Genomic DNA, 6,000 nt, shown 5'->3' on the forward strand with positions numbered 1-6,000 from the left:
TTTTTTAGGCATGTGTGACTCTTTGTGACTTTATTTGGGGTTTGCTTGGCAAAGATACTGGAGTGGTTTGCCATTTCTTTCTCCAGCTCATTTTACAGAAGAGGAAACTGAGCCAAATAGGGTTAAGTGATTTGCCCAGGGTCACATAGCTAGTAAGTGTTTGAAGCCAGATCTGAACTCAGGAAGATAGGTCTTCCTGACTCCAGGTCTGGCACTCTATCCAATGCATCATCTAGCTGCTCAGTAAGCATTTAGTATTGTATTGCTACATTATTGTTATAAGCATTTTATCTCAGGGAATACAAGAGGAAAATGGACCAGATCTTGAAATGGAAATGCAGCTGTATTCACGACACACCAATAAGAAAGATGCCATCTCCAAAGAGGCATCAGGAACGTTCAACCTATCTAAAGAACATTTAGTTTTAAGGTTTCTTAGAGTTCATCTTGTGCAATTTTCTTATTTAGTATGAGCCCCATTCAGGTTAAATCTAAGGTTATACAGATAGTAAGTTTGGACTTTTGACATCTAGACTGACATATGACATTTAGGGGAGAGGAGAATGGAGTGAATTTTGTGAACATCAGTGTTATGGAAGACAGGTTTCAGAATATAAAATCCTGTATTACCAAGGAATGTTGGAATTTGAGTAACTGGCTATGAGCCAGAGCTATGTGGCCCTAATAACTTACTTTTTAAAAATCCTGGTTCCCTATATTATTTCTGGATGCTGCTGTTTGTCTTTCATTCTCAAAGAGGACCATGACATGAGGTAGGTAATGCCATGACATGGAAGTGAATTGGATATAAGTGAAGGAGAGCTATGCAAAATCACCAGCCTCACTTTCTCCCCTGGAGCCATCTGGGTCTAATGGCCAGATAGATCAAGGCAACTGGAGATGGCCCTCCAAGAAAGCCAAGATGGGGGGAGGACTGGGGAGCAACAGAGTGACGTTATGGCCCAGGAAACAAATACTTTGGATTTTTTTTCATGAAAAAAAAAACATAAACTAAACCCTTTACCTCCACCAAAGATGCAGGGGACTTCTCACCATCAGTATTGTCAGCAAGGGAACCAGCCCAACAGAATATAGTATAACCAACTTGGATGGGAAGGCTTTAGAAACATCAATTTGGGAGTGAAGCCTTTGTAATGTGAACCTGCTCTCTAGACACTGGAACTATTAGACAACTAAGTGGCAATGTGTATAGAATTCTGGATGTGGCATTGAGAAGACTTGAGTTCAAATCCTCCCTTAGATAACTGTCAGCCATGTAAGTCTGGCCAAATCACTTAACTTCTCTAACCTTCAGTTTCCTCATCTGTAAAGTGAGGGGCTTAGATTTGGTGGCCCCTAAGGTTCCCTCCAGCACTAAATCTATGATCCCCCATATTCCATTTTAGTGTCTTTGTTTTACTTCATTTCCCCTAGACCTGCCTTAGAGAGAGAACAATCTGTGTAGGTATATTGGGATTTCTGTCTAACAAAAGTGTGGATTGTCTCAGGTTTCTCAATAGGAATGTCATTCCTCACAGATGGGCCCATTGCTCACCATAATAGCATTGAACTAGATTATCTCTTTTAAGGCTAATGCCAGTTAGAGATGCGTTGTGAAAAATCAAGGTGTAAAATCCTTCTGTACCCTCTGTATATTCCAACTTTTGTGTTACCAAGAAAGTACAATGAAGACTGAAGGCATCCTCTAACCACCTACTAAACTATGCCCAAATATTGAACACCAAAGGATGAGAAACCTTCCAAATTCCCCTGAACCACAGGCAAGCCCCTTTATAACGAATCTCTGCCCTAGTGGAAGCCCAGGCCTACAAGCTGTAGGATCTGGTTCCCACAAATGCGATCCAAGACTGATATGAGACAAAGTATTAAGTTACAAGAAAGACACAGTTTGTCTGACATTTTAATATTCAATTCACATATCACAACACAAAGAGAATTATGTTTTCTAACAGGTCTGCTGTGCATTGAAATACATAAAAAAAGTAATTAAAACATTTCCACATTTTTTCTTATATATCTCTAATTTAGTTCCTAAAGATTTAAAATAAATACATCCACAATCTTTTACAGTTTCCTTGCTTTTTATTTAAAGGGAAAGGAAAGTATATTACATGGAATTGATGACTATATAGCAAGTAGTAACAAAAAGTATGACTTACATTGTTGCAACATATTTGATAGCATGTTGTGGATTGTAGCATTATATATCTATGCATACACATGTGTATGCATATATACATAAATTTATGTGTGTATGTGTATGTGTATGTGTATATACATAGATATAGATATAGATATATACATACACACATACATATACACACATATATTTTGTAATTGCAGCCTAAAATTGGGGCAGCTACATGGCAAAATGGGTAGAGTGCTGAGCCTGGATTCAGGAAGACTCATCTTCATGAGTTCAGATATGGCCTCACACACTTAACTAGCTAGGTGACCTTGGTCAAGTCACTTAACCCTTTTTGCCTTAGTTCTTCATCTGTAAAACAAGCTTGAGAATGAAATGGCAAATCACTCCAGTATCTTTGCCAAGAAAACCCCAACTAGGTCAAGAAGAGTTGGACTACCTGAATCAATGTTGTCCTACTCTAATTTTATGACTTTTTTACCTGATTAACATAGCCTCTTATATTAATGGAACAAGCAAAAAGTTGTAAAAGTAAATTAGATTCTGCTGTAACTGCTGATTTGGTAACATTATATTATTGAAATATATTGTTGCTAAATGAGGCAGCTACTAGGTGTAGTAGATACAATTATGGGTGTTAAGTCAGGAAGACCTGAATTCAAATTCAACTTCAGACACTTGTAATCCTGGGCAAGCCACGTCACTTCAGCTCTTTTTGCCTCAGTTTCCTCAACTGTAAAATGGGGATAAAAATAGCATCTACTCCCCAGGGTTATTGTAAAAAGCAAATGAGAAAATATTTGAGAATAAAAAATTTGAGAAAATACTTAGCACAGTACACTATATAAATGTTTGTGATTATTACTATTAATGAGGGAATGGTATAAGAAACAATGATAAAATGCACTTACACTCCCAAAAAACACCTGTATAGGGCTAAATTCTCTCATTGTCTAGAATATAAAGAAAGCCCAGGACTTTGGCCGCAAAAAACCAGTTATTGTTTGAATTCCTTTCACCAGGAGGCTCAGCTTCATTACTGGCTGTAGGTGGAATTGATTCCTCACTTCACTTTCTTTAAAAAAGAACGAAAGAAAGAAAACATAAAGAAAGAAAGAAAGAAAACGAACAATATTCTATAAACCAGTACTCAGTTCAAAACATTTCAGGTCTATTGATTTTAATAAATTCAATTGTTAACTACACAATAGAAAATTATTCAGATGTATTATATGTGAAAAAAATTTAAATTTTTTAAAAGGAAGAAAAGATATCAGAGTTATTCTGGGAAGGAATCAGAATAGGCAAAATAGGTACCTTACCTACTGCAAATGAAAGGCTAACAGAGGGAGGGGTTTAGATAAGATTACAAGATATTCATTAGAGAAAAAAAAATCCTTTTACCTCTTAGTCCAAGAAGGGAATAAAGAACAGAAACAAATGTCAAATGAGAAAAGACAGGAAGAGGAGTACAACTTTAAAAATAGCTGGTAAACACTATTCACATTTAATTTGGCTTAGTAAATAAATTGTATTAAACACCAACCCTGAAATTGGGATTTGGACTGAAGAGAACATCCTTTTATCTTAAAATAATTCACCTATTGAATTTTTGACGTGGTCCCATATTTTAATTTCTTCAGTCTAAAATCTTAATTTGTTCAGAAAACAAATCTATTGTTGAAGAGTGACCTCTGAAGACTTTCCCAGTGACAATCACTTTAATTGCTCTTCTAAACCAAGGGTAAAAGAAAGCATAGATCAAAAGGTTCATGGCTGAGTTATAATAGGCAAACCAAACTAAAATTTCATAAATATATGTTGGGTGATGAACCCTAGGAATGCATCAATTAATGATTCAATAAAGTATGGAAACCATGAAATCACAAATGCAATCACAGCAATGCCCAGTGTTTTGGCTGCTTTTCTCTCCCTCTTGGACACTCTGGCTTTGTAACTCTCTGAGGATGACTCAGCTTTGCTGTTCATACTTTCAATCTTTCTAGCCTGTTGTTTAGCTACTAGAAAAATCTTACAATAAAGAATGACCATGACCAGAGTGGGAATGAAGAACAACAGAAAGTCTATCAGTACCCAGGTTTGATTCACAGTAATCTGACAACCTCCCACACAGGTGAGGGCACTTACTAATTTCTCCAGCCCATCATCATTTGCACCTGTGTAAAAAAGTGAAAAACTAAATGTAATGGGAAGGAGCCAGGAGAACACAATGCATATTCCTGAAACCAACAGGGTGAATTTGGTTGGATAGACCAGAGGGTCAGTGACAGCAATGTATCTATCAATGGAGATGAAGCACAAGTGAAAAATGGAAGAATAACAAAATGATGCATCAAAACAAGTGTGAAATTTGCAATGACTTTCCCCAAAATACCAGCAACTCTCCACTGACCTCACCATGCTGAAGGGCATCACAGTAGCTCCCACCAAAAAGTCAGCACAAGCCAAGGAGGCAATGAGAAAATTGGCAGGAGAGTGCAGCTGCTTGAAGTGAAGGATTGAAATCATGACCAGAAGGTTTCCCAAGACAGCCAGTAGAGCCCCAAAGCCAAAGGCCAGGTAGAGCATGACTCGGGGTGCTGGGGAGTAGGAGGTTTTAATGCAGGGTCCATTGTTGCTCTCATAGCAGAGCTGCATTGCTGCAGGCTGGGACTCATTGCTGCTGCTCAGCATTTTTCTCTCTCAGCTTCTAATTATCTTTATTTTCCTGGTAATCATAGAAAAATTATCACCGACAGTTCTGATAGTCCTAAAAAAAAAGATAAATAAAATGTCTGTCTATACAATGTCAAATATTATCCTTCATGAATTATTATCCATTTCACTGAGATAATATTTGTAAAGCACTTAACATATTGCCTGGCACAGTAGGTAGTATATAAATGATTAATCTCTTCCCTCTTTTCTATAAAACAATGAAGCTCTATCTTCTGTTATACTCAATACATGTCAATTTAACTCAGTAAAACTGCTTCCCCTAATCTCAAAACCACTAAATAAAAGCTTTGAATAAATCTACTAAAGATCAGCAGCAGACAGTCAGTACTTCTCTGCTTGATAGCATTTCCCTCTAATCCTCTAGTTCTGTACCTCTGACAAGCTCTTCTGCAAACTTCAGTGTGATACTGATTCCTCAGTTCAAGGCTCACCTTTTATTACTTTGCCCTTCTTCAGACTGTTAATTCTGAATTAATGCCCGAAGTAATGCAACCTTTCTGGAACTCAGCCAAAGAAGTGCCAGAAAACCCCTAAGATACAATCCCTGTGGGTTAGGTGCAAATCAGAAGAAACTTTTCCCCAATAATCATTAGTAAGAGATTTATTCTGCTATACTACTGTTTAATCTATAGGAATATAAATTATGCATTTTGTTTTGCAAGATTTGCACATTCATGTGTATGTCTTTTTGGTCTATTGATTTTTTTGATGGTTGAATTTATAGTGAATGTGCTGGCATTTCACACATATTTCTGTATATAAACACACAAATGCAGCTATATGCATATATGTACACATATATAGCTTTATATGCATGTGAATATGTTTCTATGTGTAGCTATTAAAGCTTAAAATTGTGCTGTCTTTTAGAACACCCTACCTACAGGTGTATAAAAACATATACACATATATGTATAAATGTACACATATGCACATATATGTAGATGTCTTTCAACAGTTTTTCCTGTTCATGAAACAGTTATCTGTACTTTCTTAGGTATTGGCTGCCTATGTTAGCACATTACTCCTCAATAAGTTTTTAGAAATTTTTCCATTGCTAGCTGATCCCTAGACCACAAACATACACAATTATT

The 6,000-nt window shown here is 36.6% G+C and overlaps 1 pseudogene; it reads right to left on the reverse strand.

Annotated features, from left to right (window-relative positions):
• Positions 1-3,806: 3,806 nt before the first annotated feature.
• LOC110208887 (trace amine-associated receptor 6-like) lies at positions 3,807-4,861 on the reverse strand (annotated as a pseudogene).
• Between the last annotated feature and the right edge of the window lie 1,139 nt (positions 4,862-6,000).

The sequence above is a fragment of the Phascolarctos cinereus genome, unplaced genomic scaffold (genome assembly GCF_003287225.1).
Source record: "Phascolarctos cinereus isolate Bilbo 61053 unplaced genomic scaffold, phaCin_HiC Scaffold_5;HRSCAF=322, whole genome shotgun sequence".
Lineage (NCBI taxonomy): Eukaryota > Metazoa > Chordata > Mammalia > Diprotodontia > Phascolarctidae > Phascolarctos > Phascolarctos cinereus.